Source organism: Notamacropus eugenii, chromosome 2, assembly GCF_028372415.1.
Source record: "Notamacropus eugenii isolate mMacEug1 chromosome 2, mMacEug1.pri_v2, whole genome shotgun sequence".
In the NCBI taxonomy this organism is placed as follows: Eukaryota; Metazoa; Chordata; class Mammalia; order Diprotodontia; family Macropodidae; genus Notamacropus; species Notamacropus eugenii.
In genome coordinates, this window is record NC_092873.1 from 238,700,791 (window position 1) to 238,715,605 (window position 14,815).

Sequence of the window (14,815 nt, forward strand, 5' to 3'; positions counted from 1 at the left end):
GCTCCAATTCCTAACCCTAGGAAATTTCACTGGCTATCACCTATTTCTGGAAGAGTGTCACTCCTCACCTCCCCCTCTTGACTTCCCTAATTTCATTCACTGAATACTGAGTTCAAATCTCACTTTCTACAAGAAATCTTTCTTGGTCCACTCCATCTCCCTCACTGCTAGTGCCTTTCCTCTGAGATTACCTTCCCTTTATACTGTTTGTATGTTATATGTCCAAAATTTTGCATGTTAACATCTTTATTACAGTGTGAGAGTAAGGTCTGAGTATTTACCTTTTTTATGTCCCTAGCACTTAATACAGTATCTGGAATATAGTAATCATTTAATAGATGCTTGTTGACTGACTATTGCTAAGCACCGAGCATTCAAGAAAAAGACAACACTATAACTCCTTCCCCCAAGGAAATCACATTCTAACGGAGGAGACAACACACAATTATTTACCTCCATACATGATAGATCCAGTATGAACAGGAAGTAGTTTCAGAGGAAAGGCTCTAGCAGTGGCCATTTAAAAATGGAAGTAGTCATTATGAGCTAACGTGAGTTCATTAAGGATAAATCTTACTAGACTAACTTCATTTCCTTTTTTCTGGGACTCCTAGGCTAGCCTTTCATACTACAGATGGATTTCAGCAGGGCATTTAACTAACTCTCTTGCAGTATTCCTATGAAGAGGACAGAGAAATGTGCAGTAAATGACAGTACAATTAATTGAAATTAGACTTAATTTCCTGAATGAGGTGATATAATGAGTGTTTATTAATGGATCAATATCAGCTTAGAGGGGAGACTATTGTAGTGCTTGCCATAAGATTCTCTCCTTAGCCTAGAATTATACAACATCTTTATTAATAATTTGCATGAAACCACAGTTGGCATTTCCATTGAGTTTGCAGATGACCTAAAACTGAGGATGATAACTAATGTATTAGATGACAGAAATGAAATCCAAAATTATTGGGAAAGAGTATATAACAAATGGAAGAGTGGGTAAGATGAAATTTAACAGAGGAATGTGTACTTTGTGTAATGGCTTCAAAAAAACCAAGTTCAGAAAGAATAAGAAAGATGTGTGTATGCAACAATTCATACGAAAAATGTCAGGGAAAGAGGGAGATTCAGTAAATTCCAAACCCAATTTGCATTAACATGGCAGACTGAAAATTGAATGCAATCATATTAATATGAATGAAACAGATGATATTTCCAGTGTACTTTGCCCTGGTCAGACTACTTCAGACCATGTTCAGCTCTGGGTGATGCTTTTAAAAAAAAAAAAATCAACAACCTAAAAAACGTCCAGAAAAATCTGACCAGGATGGTGACAGAACTATTAAAAGAACTAGGTATTTGGCTTAAAGAAGAATTAGAGAAATAATTTTGCTGTCTTAAAATACATGGACCACCCACCATCTGGAAGAGAAATTAGTTTGTTTTTGTGTGGTCCCAGAGGATGGTAAGAAGCAGGACTAATTACAGATAAATCAATTTCAACTCAAGACAAAGAAAAACTTAACACTTGGAACTTTCTTGCCTTCTTAATGAGGGGGAAGGGGAAGGAGAGAAGGAGGGAGAGAATTTTGAACTCAGAATTTTAAAAGCATGTTAAAAATAGTTTTTACATGTAATTGGAGGAAAATAAAATATTAAATCATGAATATTTTTTAAAACCCACTTGGAGCTGTCCAAGGTTGTTTATAGCCTAGAACATCCCTTAGGTAAATGCTATTGAATTCCTAAATGTTTAGAACCTCATAGTAACCTACACTATAATGATTCTTCCCCCAAAGTGGCATGGTCTCTCCCTCTCTGGCAGTCTCCAGGTAGCATCTAGTTGACCAATTATCAGGAATGTTGTAGAAGAAATTCATGTTCATAGATAGATTTCAGTGTTACCTTTGAGATCATAGGGTCATGAGAGCACAGGATCTAGAGCTTGAAGAGATCTTAAGATATCTTGAAACAGAGATATAGAGCCTAAGAAAGTTGAAGTGACTTAAAAGTCTTACAGTTAACAAGAATTAAGTCCCTTTCAACATTCTCTGGTTCCATGATTCAGTTCATAACAATGGTTTTTTGTTTAGTTTTGTTTTTATCTCATTAAATCATAGAAAGTTGGAGTGAGAAATTTAGAGGCTATTTCATCCAATTCCCTTCTTCAACAGATGAGAAAACTGGCACTCAGAAAAGTATGAATGAGATGTGAATTGCTAATTAATTTATAGAATTATGAAATGGGAACAGATATGCCTGAGTTTTTCAATTCTGTCATCTAATACATTAGTTCAGACACCAAGAACGACCATGATGTCAGCAGGGAGTAATGCTTCAATCACACTTTAATAAGGCACAGAGGGTACAGAGGCAAACAGCATAGAAAATACAGAGACAAGAAATATGAAGGGATGGGGGGTACAGAGAGAGGTAGAGAGCATGAGGACAGGGATGGGGTGATGGAGGAAAGTAAGCAGCTTGAGGAAGAGGATGGGGAGGGAAAGAGGCACAGAGAATCATTTATATAACCATGGATTGGCATTGGGAGCACTTGGCAAAATGGACCCAGATGGACATGGAATAGTGTTTATGGGGCAAGAGGTTGGAGTCTCACTTTTATAGGGTTTTGGTGGGGCACAGACTATTTATTATCTCTGCCACCTTGGGGTTAGTTCATTAATATATTATTTCAAAGTTATCAGAAACCATGGTGTTCTTTTGGTATTACTATGAAGCTTATTTGAGAGCAGAGAACCAAAAGGCCTCCAGATAACAGGATCTAGGTGGATTTCCCTGATTTAGCACATAATCTCAGGATGTACTTTTTAATTAATATATGATAAGTTTGCAAATTTTGTTCCTTTAATCTTTGGTACAGTTGGTAGGTAACTTCTAGATTCCTTTTTACAATCTTACTTCCTGCTATTGTTACTTTTTTTTGACTGCTTAGTAATACTTAGTATCCTAACTAGAAATGGGCTTGGCTGGGGAGTGGGGGGAGGGTGAGAATAATATATGATTTTAACACAAGATGCATATATATGTAATGAGTCTAGTCTTTAGACAAACTATGCTCTCCATAGTGACACCTACCCATGAAAATTGAGACCCATTCTACAAGGATTAAGTAGGCAAAAGAGATACACAATTTTCAAAAGAAAAATACAAACTATTAGTAATTATATGAAAAATTCTTCAGCTCCCTAATAATAAGAGAAATCCAAACTAAAACAACTCTGAAGTTTCATCCTATTCCCATTAGAGTGTCAAAGAAAAAAGATGGTAATCATCAGTATTGGAAGGACTGTGAAAAGTCTGACATATGAATTCACTGTTGTTGGAACTGTGAATGGGTCTAACTATTCTGGAAAAGAAATGGAAATTATGAAAAAATGTTACTAAATTATTCATATCCTTTGACATAACAATCCCAATAATAGGAAGGTATCCCAAACAAGTCAAATACAAAAAAGAAAAGTCACACTTATACCAAAATATTCTCAGAAGTACTTTTGTGATAGCAAGCTGTAAGTCAAATAGGTGCCTACTGATTGGGGAATGATTGGAGAAACTGTAGGATATGAATGTTATGGAATAACTTTTCATAATAATTTTTAAAAAATAATGAAGTAAGGAACTCACAGGTATATGCCATGACACATGAACTGATACAGTATAAAGGAAGTATAACCAGGAAAGCAATACACACGATGACTGCATCGATATAAAGAAAACCAACACAAAAAGTCAAATAACTCAGGATAAATTAAATGATCAATAGTGAAATCAGAGGTCATATGATAATGGTGCTGAATCATGCCCAGACTCAGGGCTGTCTGCTTTTACTTGACTTTTTTGTTTTGTTTTTTTTTTGTATTTTACAACAAAGGAGAGAAATAAGTCTCCAACCACTTTAGAAAGGTAGAAAAGAAACTGATTCAAGAGATACACAGTAGAACTGAGGTCCATAGATCTTAAGAGACCTTTCTGACTAGATTCATCTTTCTTTCTCTGCAATTGATAAAGGACGTTTAGAGCAAAAAAAGTAAGGTTATTTAAATTAATTAAAGCATATATATGCGCATGGACACACCCATCTATATATGTACACGTATATATGTGTATATATTTTTATGTGTTTGCATATATGCGGACATACACACATGCATATACATGCACATATGTATATAAAACATACATATACATTGCATATGTGTATATAAAACCTCCGTGTTTTACAGTTGAGGAAACTGAAGCTCATACTATGAGGCCTGAATTCACACAACATTAAAACAAAAGAAGAGGATTCATCATGTCTCATTTCAGATTCAATGGCTAATACAGCTTTGCACATCAGTGGAAAATTACTTTTAAGGACCACAAATATTTTTATTAATGTGGAAAAATAGCGCCATTACTTTGTTTCCTTTTGTAGTCTGGTTCCTACTTTGTCCTAACCTTGATCACACCTTCCTAAAAGTATCACTAGCACAAAAGAACCAAAATGTCCCTGAAGCAACAGACATAGTAGTTCACACTTAAGGGTAATAAACCAAATACCGTTTTTTGTGGGGGGGGGGGGGGTCTGCCTCATATCACTATGTGTAGTGCTCAGCATATCTGGCATATGAGGTACTTGATAAATGATGTTAACTAGGAAACAAGTTTTTACAAAAATCCACGGAAATTTTTTAGAACTTAAGTTACTGAATCAATTTTTCTTCCTGTTAAATTGGCAAAGAATTTTTAGATTGAAAAAGTAAGGTGATTTAAATGAGTGAAAGTATATTAAATAGAAATAGATATGTATACACATATCACTATGAATGAGTCACAGAGGATTTAAAATTGTGCTATGTTTGTCTTTAATAAATTTGACTTTCTAAATTTTAAGAATCATAATGATATATAGTGCTTTCATATAGGTGTGTGGTATTTATATATGTACATATGGTACTTATACATATATACATACAAATATATGTACGGTACTTACATATATATATGTATAGTACACCCTCTTCCAAACTTTCAAACTTCCCTATTTCTCTCAAAGGCATTGTCCTTCTAGTTTAGAGTATGTGTGTGTATGTGTGTGTATACACACAATGTTTATATAGAAACATGTATATGCATATATACATGTATATAATGTATATGTATACATGCACATGCATCCTACGTATATCTGTAAATACATATGGTGCTTTAAGGTTTGCCAAGTAATTTCCATTATTGTCTCATTTACCTCTTACAAGAAGCCTGTGAGGTGAGGTACTACATTAGTTATTTTCTATTTTAGAGATAACAAAACTACAGCTTTAGGAAGCTAAAAGACTTCAACCAAGCACTCCACAAATATTTATTAAAGGCAAGTTGGGTCAGGCACAGTGCTCAGCTTTGGGGTTACAGTCACCAAAAAATGAAGTCATTCCTACAATAATGGGCATCCATTCTAATGGACAAGAAAATAAGCACATATAAAAATATGTACAACATAAATATAATAAATAAAAATCTGAGCAGAGTAGTTAAATATAAGGTAGCTTGGAAAGGAAGACCTTCATCCTTGTGTGGGGATTCATCAGGAAAAGCTTAATGTAGAAATAATGCCCATGCTGCACACTGAGGAAGGACTCCAAGAGACTGAGCTAAGGAGGGAATGCATTCCAGCAATGGGGCATGGTCAGTGCAAAGGCACAAAGACTCAAGATGGAGGGTCATGTGTAACAGAAAGAAGGCTGATTGTACAGATCCCAGAGAGCAGGATATCTGGTAATGTCCGATAGTGCTGGAAAGATAAGTTGGGACTAGGCTATATGGAATTTTTTAAAACTAAACAAAGCAGTTTGCATTTTATCCTAGAAGCAAAAGAAAGCCACTGGAGTCAGCTGAGTAGAGGTGTCAGATATGTACTTAAGGGAAATTACTTTGGCAACCATGGATAGACTAGAGAGAGAAGAAATGAGGCAGGGAAACCAATTTGGAGGCTGTTGTAAAAATCTAGGTGAGAGGTGTTTATGGCCTGACTTATAGTGGTAGTTGTGTAATTGAAGAGAAAGAGTTGGATGCAAGATGTATGAAGGTAGAAACAGCAAGATTTGGCAACTAATTGGATTTGCAGGGTAATGGTAAGGATTCCAAGATAAAGTCAAGATTATGACTCTGAGAAACTGGAAGGACAATAGCGCCTTCAACAGAAATAGGAAAGTTTGCAAGAGGCTGCCATGGAGTGGATGAGGGATAATGACTATAGTTTTAAACATGTTGAGTTTAAAATGTCCCTATTTTGAAATGCCTAATAGGTATTGATGATGTGAGACTAAAGCTTAGGAGAGAATTTGGTCATAAATATATAGATCTGGGAGTCATTTGCATAGAAATGATAGTCAAATTCACAGGAGCTGAGAAAGTTAACAGGAGAGAGTTTAGAGGGAGGGAGAAGACAACTCAGGACAGAACCTTGAGGAGCACCCACAGTTAGAGAGCATAATATGGATGATGAATCATAAAAGTAAATAACAAAAGGGCAGTCAGACAGGGAGGAGGAGGACTAGGAGAGGAGTATTATTAAAACCCAGAGAGGAGAAATCATCTAAGAGGACAAGGAGATTAGCAGTGTCAAATATAGCACATAGGTTGAGAATGATGAGAACTGAAAAGTGTCCATAAGATTTGGCAAGGAATAGATCAGTGCTAGCTTTCAGGACAGCACTTCTGTTCAATAATGAGGTCATAAACCAGATTGCAAAGGACTGGGGAGTGAGTGAAAGAGGAAAGGGAGGCAGCAAGTAAAGAAAACTTTTTAACATCTATAATTACACAGCTAGCAATTATTAGATGTAGGATTTAAATTCCATTCAACAAGTATGTATTAAGTACAATCTTGTATAAATTACCATGCTAAATGCTAGAGAAAGATGAAACAAAAAACAGATCTTGCCTTCAAGGAGCATGAAAATCTACTGAGGTAGGGGTGGGAGAATAAGAAATATATACAAAAATTATAATTAAAGATTATAAAAAGCACATAGAAAAGATACAAATAGGGCAAAAGTGGGATTGCAAGAGATAGAGATTACCATTTAAACACATTTATTTAGCATTTTATTTTCCTCCAGTTATATGTAGCAACAATTTTTTAACATTCATTTAAAAAAATTTGAGTTTCAAAATATCTCTCTCCTTCCCCCTCATTGAGAAGGTGGGCAATTTGATACAGGTTATAAACATGCCATTCTGCACAATATATTTCCATGTTAGTCATGCTGTGAAAGAAAACACAGATTTAAAAAAAAAAGACAAGAAAAATAAACAAAGTGGTGGGGGGGAAGTATGCTTTTATCTACATTCAGACTCCAACAATTCTTTCTCTGGGGATGAATAACATTTCATTGTAAATTCTTCAGATTTGTCTTGGATCATTGTATAGCTCAGAACAGCTAAGTCACTCACAGTTGATCATGATACAACGTTGTTACTATGTACAAATGTTCTCGTTCTGCTCACTTCACTTTGCATCAGGTCATGGAAATCTTTCTAGGTTTTTCTGAAACCATCCTGCTCATCATTTTTCACAGCACAATATTATTTCATCATAGTCATATACCACAGCTTGTTCAGCCATTCCTCAACTGATGGGTGTCCCTCCAATTTCCAATCCTTTGCCACCACAAAAAGAGCTTTTACAAATATTTTTCTACATAGAGGTCCTTCCCTTTTTTAAAAATCTCTTTAGGATACAGACATAGTAGTGGCATTGCTGGGTCAAATAGAGATCACCATTTTAAAGGCTGATTAGAGATCACTAGATAGTATCCTTCTCCTCCCTCCAACACATCTTTAATTCTTTCAAATAATCCTTTTCCTCAAATTTTCTCTCTTAAAAAGAACCTACATAACTGCTAGTTCTAAGATATATTCAAGCCAAACTCCTCAACTTATTTTCTAATGCCCATCATGATCTGGTCTCATATTATACATACAACCTTAATTCCCAATATTTTCTAGCATGAAGCATCATCTTTCTTCATATTGTTCTCCTTAATGGCCCCGTACATTGGATTATAGGATAATAGATTTAGAGCTGGAAGCAACCTTACGTGGCATAAAGTCTCTCTTTTACAGATGAGATAACTGAAGCACAGAGAGGTTGTCATTTGTCCAGCATCACACAGATGGTAGGTATCTGAGACAGGAAGGATTTAAAACTAGCTTTTTTCTGACTCCAAGTTCAGTTCTGTATCCATTAAGCTATGCATGACAAATTCATTCTCCTCTCCCCATCCAAACCTGACCCATCCTTAAAAACTCATTCTGTCTTCTTCATGGTCTTCCTTGACTATTCCAGACTACGCTGAATTTTCCTCTTCTGAATCTCTATTTGTTACATCTCTATATGTTCAGTACATAATTGTCCTCTGATAATTTAGTACATATTAGTTCTGTGAGCTTCTCCAGTACAGCAGCCAAGTCTCGAAATCCTTTATCACCTTCAACGTATATAGAGGGCTGAGCACAATGCAGATGGTATTGACTGGTTAAATGACTGTACAGAGTTTCTATGTATCTTAGAATAAGCTTAGTGATTGGAAAAACCCCAAATGAAGGAAAAAACTTATCTCCACTGATTGCATTTGAGGGCATTGTTAGAGATTCCAGAAGATATCTTTTAGAATGTATTAAGACCGTCTTTAGATAAAATCAATGAGGGATTAAAAGATTATATCAACAGAGATTGAAAAGGAAAATGAATATTACTGAAATGTTTTTCCCCTCAGAATAAAAAATATGGATTTTGAAATCTTTTTTAACACAAAATGTTCTTACAAGATTTTTTTCTTTTAAGGAGAAGTGTTATGATCAATGTAATTTTGTTGCATGAAGTTCAACAAGAATTTATTAAGGGCTTAATATTTGTTGGGCACTATTACTAGGTGCTAAGGATTTGTTGAGTCATTTCAGTCGTATCTGATTCTCTGTGACCCCATTTGGGGTTTTCTTGTCAAAGATACTGGAGTGATTTGCCATTTTCTTCTCCAGTTCACCAGATGAGGAACTGAGGCAAATAGGATTAAGTGACTTGCCCAGGGTCATACAACTATAAGTGCCTGAAGATGGATTTGAACTCAGGTTCTCTTGACTCCAAGGCTGGCATTCTATCCACTGTACCATCTAGATGCCAGAGGTCCAAGGGATACAAAGACTAAAATGAAAAAGGTTCCCACCCTCAAGAGGTCAAGATTCTATTTGAGAGAAACAATATATACATGGTTGAGAAAAGGCACATTATTCACTAAGCAAATACAAAATAATTTTTGAGGACAGGCAAAGGGAAATGTTATATCCTAAAGGGAACAGGAAAGGCTTCCCTACTGCCCTAGAACAACACCCACGAAGCAGATGTACAGCTTATTATACGTCCTTGAGCTCAGTACAATTCAGATAGGGAACATGAGGTCAGATCTGACCAAAATAGGATTTTGGACCTGCCTGAGCAAGTGACCTACATAGATAACCAAGACGATAAAGAGTTTTAAATTCATAGGGATGTATATAAACTAGAGAAGACTTAGGTGGGACATGATAGTTGTTTTTAAGTATGCAAAGAGCTATCACATGGAAAGGGGATTAGAATAGTTTCGTGGGGCCAAAGAATATAAAAGCAGGAGCAATGACAAAGTTGAAAGGAGTCAAATTTAGATTTCATGTTGGGAAAAACTTCCCAACAGTTAGAGCTATCCAAAAGGAGAACTGGCTCTTTTGGGAGGTAGTAGGTTCTCCCTTCACTTGAACATTTTCAAGCAAAGGATTGATGTTGGATCCATACTTTTGTCCAGGCATGGGTTAGATGAGACAAACTCTGAAGTCCCATCCAACACCAAAATTCTGTGATTCTGACTCTAATTCTGTGAGACAAAACAAAGGAAAAGGATTCAGATTCAAATGCCAAAGGTATTATAGTCATATCATACTTTCCAACCCAAAGGAAGGCCTGGTTCTTTTAACTTCATCAAGTTGACCAGACTCCCTTTATCAACTCTTATACTTAACAGATATCAAAATATAAAAGGAAATATTTGTGAGCAAACAATCAAAACTCAAAGATAGCTGTTTTCCCTAGCTTTTTTCTCTTTCATGCCTTTTCAACCTTCCCATTAAACACATCTGTGACTAGGAGGTTAGAGTCCAACTGTGAAAGCAGTATTGTCTTTGATGATGAAAAAATTTTGTTATAAAAAATCTTTGCAGATATTTTTCCATTTTTCTTCTTTTGTTCATTGTATTTTCGTTCTTAAATGCCCTCTGAATGACTTTGCTTTGTTGAGTCTCTTGTCAACCTTTTTAAAAACTGATTTACCCTTTGCTATATTTCTTTTTTATGAAGCAATACTGCTCTTAACCTTCCATCATTTTCTTCCATAAGATTTTTCAAATAAGTTCATATTCAGAACCAAAGTTGCCTTAGGCTGCTGTCTCTTTCTGGTTGGCAAGTAAGTCAATTGTTTGTGTTTTTAAGGCTCTTTTGGTCTCATTATACCAACTGATTTATATCAACTATACTTTTGGGTGATATTGTTCTCTCTGTGTGTATGTCTTTTCTTCTCTTGGTTACTCATTTTTCAATATCAATAACATGTGTAAGTAGGACAGGATTGAATTGTTTTAATTGAATGCCATATCCTTTTTTTCTCATTTAAATTATTTCTTCTAACTTTGTGCTAATTATGATCTTTGCCCTAACAAATTTATGTTCTAAATATAGTTGATTGAAGAATGACTCATATCAATCACAATTTATTTTCTATCAGTTAAAACAAGAATTTTAATTTTTGTGGTATTACTTCATGTTCATTGTATCTAGTCTGTACCAATTCTTTTTCAAAGAAAGCATTCATGATATGTTGACATGAGGCTTCTGTGTAGTCCATAAGTCAGGAAAGCCTCATTTCTTTATCCTGAATGGTTCTTTCCCATACATTTCTCAACAATCCTTATCTATTCCTACTTCTACACTGAAGCCAGTCAAAGTATATTGATTTTTTTAAAATCAGCAGCTCTGCTTGGTTTCAACTCCACAGAATATCCTGCCTCCCCAGGATAAACTGATGCCCCAAAATCTCAACACCATAGAGACTGACTCAATTTTTTATACTCAATACCTTCTCAGCTCCCTCAGGTGCCTCTCTCTCTGATTGGAGAGCTGGGAGTGGGGGTGGGTGGGTGTAGAACAACAAATTCTTCCCCAAACCTTGCGTTATAGAGGGCTCAAAACTTTGCAGGTAACTCTCCATCTTCCTCAGTGACTCTGCTTGGTTTTGACTCTAAGGAATATCATACACCTCCTGATGACTCTCCCTCTCCCCCACCCTCAACCCCTGCTTTTCAATTTCCTTTCTTGTATTGTCTTCCTCCATTAGTTTGTAAGCTTCTTGAGGACAGGGATTGTCTTTCTTTTTCTCATTTGTATCTTTATCACTTGGCACAGTGCCCAGGACATAATAGATGCTTAATAAATGTTTATTTGATTGAACTGAATTTAGAGAGTCTTTTAGAATTCCTCTACCTCCTTTTCCTCTACAATCAATGTTAGTGCAAAAGTCTAATTCCTTTTTTCTACAACTCTGTTACTCTCACTATAGAAGTAGAATAAAAGTAGAATAGAAGAAGATGATTTATAAATCTGAGGGGCATTTTTTATTTTTCCTTGCTTGACGAATCTGTTCATGTGCATCTATTAGGTGCCTACTATGCTTCAGGCACTGTTCTAGGCACTGGAACAAAATGAAACATATTCTGCTCTCAAAGAGTTTACATTCATGGGTGGCCATAAGCAAAAAGTCACTCTAAGTAGCCAGTCTATGAGCCCCCTGCATTTAACTACACTAGTTCTCAGAAAGTTGGCTTTGTCTCATCAAGACTATATTCAGTGCCTTCCCAGCCTCCTCCTGAACCTGCCAGAGTTCATGTCCCCCTGGTATCACTTTCTAGGACCTAGGATCACCTCCGTGCTGCAATGAGGAATCATAGTAACATGCTGTGGACAAAATTATCAACAGTATGTCAAAATGGGCTTTGGAGCCACATATGAAAAGCAGCTTGTAGGGCTGTCCCATATTCCATGAAGCAGACTTCCTACTGAAGGATTTCACTCTGAGTTTGGCTGGAAGTCAACTTGCACAGGTTGCATTGGTGCTATTAAGCAGTACAGTTATGACTATCCAGCCAATCCATGTGGGAAGGTCAAGGTATAGTAGGACTACTCCAGAGAGCAATTGGGCATTTTTCCCAGTGGCTCATGGGGTAACCTGCTGCTTGACAATAGTGGACAGAAGTGGCACACTGGGAAAATCTGACTAATGCTTGACATTTTGGGAATTTGCCTACCGTCCTTTGTGAAAGTTAGGTTTACCCTGAGATAAGAGCTACAGCCAGTAATAGACTATTGTTTGATTGCCTGCAAAACAGGAAATCTACATCTTTATTGATAACCTCCCAACCGAGTAGAACATGCCAGTCTGAAATTAGTATTTCACTGAAATATTTCATCAGGCAGACCTAGTTTCACTGTGAAGAAGCTACCTCCCACGCTCATCTGCATCTGTTTATTCCTTCCCAAAATGTTGGTCTGTCATAATTTAGACTTGGGCTTAGTGTAATATATCTAATACACAGAAGCTCACCCAAGTTTATTTTCTTAGTCATAAAGTAGAAAAGATCTTGGGATTGTAGATTTAGAAATGGAAGAAAACTTTAAGAACATCTAATTCAACCTATCCACTTTACAATTAAGGAAATTGAGAACTAGAAAGGTTAAATGACTTGCCCAGAGTTAAATGGGTACTAAGTAATAGAGTCAGAGTTTGAATCCACGCTCTCTGATGTCAAATCCAGCCCTTTTTTTCCAGTACACCATATCTCAATTAATCTCAATTTCTTTTTCTTTCTTTCCTTCTTTCTTTTCTTTTCTCTCTATCTCTCTCTCTCGGAGTCAGAGAAAAGGGTAGAGGTAGCTATGTGGTGAAGTGGATATAGCGCCAGGCATGAAATCAGAAAGACATCTTCCAGAGTACAAATCTATCCTCAGACACTTAATAGCTGTGTGACCTTGGGTAAGTCACTTAATCCTGTTTGCCTCAGTTCCTCTACTGTTCAATGATTTGAAGAAGGAAATGGCAAACCATTCCAATATCTCTGCCAAGAAAACCTCAAATAGAGTTACAAGGAGTTGGGTATGACTGACAAATAACTGAACAATAACAACAAAAGAAAAGGCTATGTTCCATGATAGTTCCTCAGGAGAGTGTAGGGAGTATAGAAACTAAGAGAGTATCTGAGCTTTGACTTTTTCCATCTATCTATATTACCCAGACTCTAGTTTCTCCCATACCTTTGAGTATAGAATGTAAGACAGATGACCTCACCCTATCACAGCTATCTATATGCATATTCACACTGGAAACCTGGCATCCGATGCCTTGGCAGAAAAAGAGCTACAGCAGGAGCAGAGAAGAGGCCACCATCTGGACAATGTAAAGCTCTGTGCCAATTGGATTATAGCCATGAGAAAGAAGAAGGGAGAAAGGGATGGGAGCAGGGAATTGTACCACCTGACTGCATACATCTATTTTCTCTGTTTGGGGAGATTTGTTCATAACTGTGTCATTCTGAGTAAAGGCAGTGGTAGGTGGTTCTAACTGCTGACAAGTATGTAGGAAAGGATGAAAAAGGTGAACAATAGCCGGGTCCTTTGGTTGGATATCATTGGGAAACCAAAAATAGTTCGTGGTGTCTGCTTATTATATATGAATGAAATTACATATTGATGGAGAAAAGTACATAGATGTCTGCTCCCACGTGCCTCTTTCTTCTCTTCCAGATTAGAAGATACTACAGTTTCTCTGTCTATAAACAAAGATGAACATTATACAAGCAACAATATCTCCTTAATACTTTCTGATAAAATTAATATTTTACTTTTAGTATATTTGTAGTCCTTGCTGGAAGAAAATAATGTAGATACACTAAAAGGCATTTTCACTGGCTCAGTTAGCAACTTTGTAATTGTTAACAATGTTTTATTTAAGAAGTTCTGGTATCTTAAGTAGTCACCATTTGGGGTCATATTTTACAAACGACAGAGAACAAAGTGTAGTGAAGAGAGGTCTGTCCTTGGAGTCAGAGTGGCAGATGGCTTGCATTCAAGTTTCACCCTTAACCCACAATGGCTGCATAACCTCGGGCAAGTCACATCTCATTGTTCAAGGTTACTATATAAGACAAGAGACTGTAGAATCATCATAGATCTTCAGTGGTCAAAAATGTTCTGAGTGGGAGTTTCCTACAGCAGGGACATTGTAAATCTGAATTAAAAAAAACAAAACACCCCACTGATGCAAGGTGGGAATTTTTCTGCAACATATAGTTTTAAAAAGTTGCCTCGAGCATTGATTTGTAAAGGTAAAGTGGCTTGTCCAGAATCACATAGCTATCATGCATCAGAGGCAAGACTTGAACCCTGATCTCAAAGCTCCAAGGTCAGCTCCCTAAGGAACACTGCCTCACTGGTCTATTTCAGCTTTCATTAATTAAATCTTACATTTTCACATTACAAATGGCCTACTTTTTAATTCCCTAAAAAAAAAACCCCAAACCTCTAGACCTCCTTCACAAGTCACCAAAAGTTTAAATTTCGCCTTAATTTTTTAAAGCAATTTCTAAACTCCAAAGTGTTGAAAATTAGGTTCTTACAATGATAAAAATAACAATACTTGATACTCGTTATCAGGCATGATTTTCATGTTGTTCA